A 237-nucleotide genomic window follows, 5' to 3' on the forward strand; every position below is an offset into this window, starting at 1 on the left:
AGTCCTGTTTGAGCCACAGGACGTCCTGATGACCAGCTGGTCCCCTACATGGCAGGTCCACTGTGTCTCCAGGTCTCGCTGAGATACCTCCCCGATATATTGAAGTACAAACCATGACAGTGATGTTGTTGTCGTGGGTTACGGCTCCCCCGGTCCAGCACTCCTCTCGGTACGGGCCAGAGTCGGACCGGGTCAGGTTGAGGATCCTGTAAGAAGAAGTCTCCACATCGCTGACCA

General features: G+C 56.1%; 1 protein-coding gene across 1 annotated transcript in view; it reads right to left on the bottom strand.

Annotated features, from left to right (window-relative positions):
* rtcb (RNA 2',3'-cyclic phosphate and 5'-OH ligase) overlaps positions 1-237 on the bottom strand; it is a gene marked incomplete in the record, with an annotated part of 55,901 nt that overhangs the window by 785 nt on the left and 54,879 nt on the right.

The sequence above is a fragment of the Etheostoma spectabile genome, unplaced genomic scaffold (genome assembly GCF_008692095.1).
Source record: "Etheostoma spectabile isolate EspeVRDwgs_2016 unplaced genomic scaffold, UIUC_Espe_1.0 scaffold502, whole genome shotgun sequence".
NCBI lineage: Eukaryota > Metazoa > Chordata > Actinopteri > Perciformes > Percidae > Etheostoma > Etheostoma spectabile.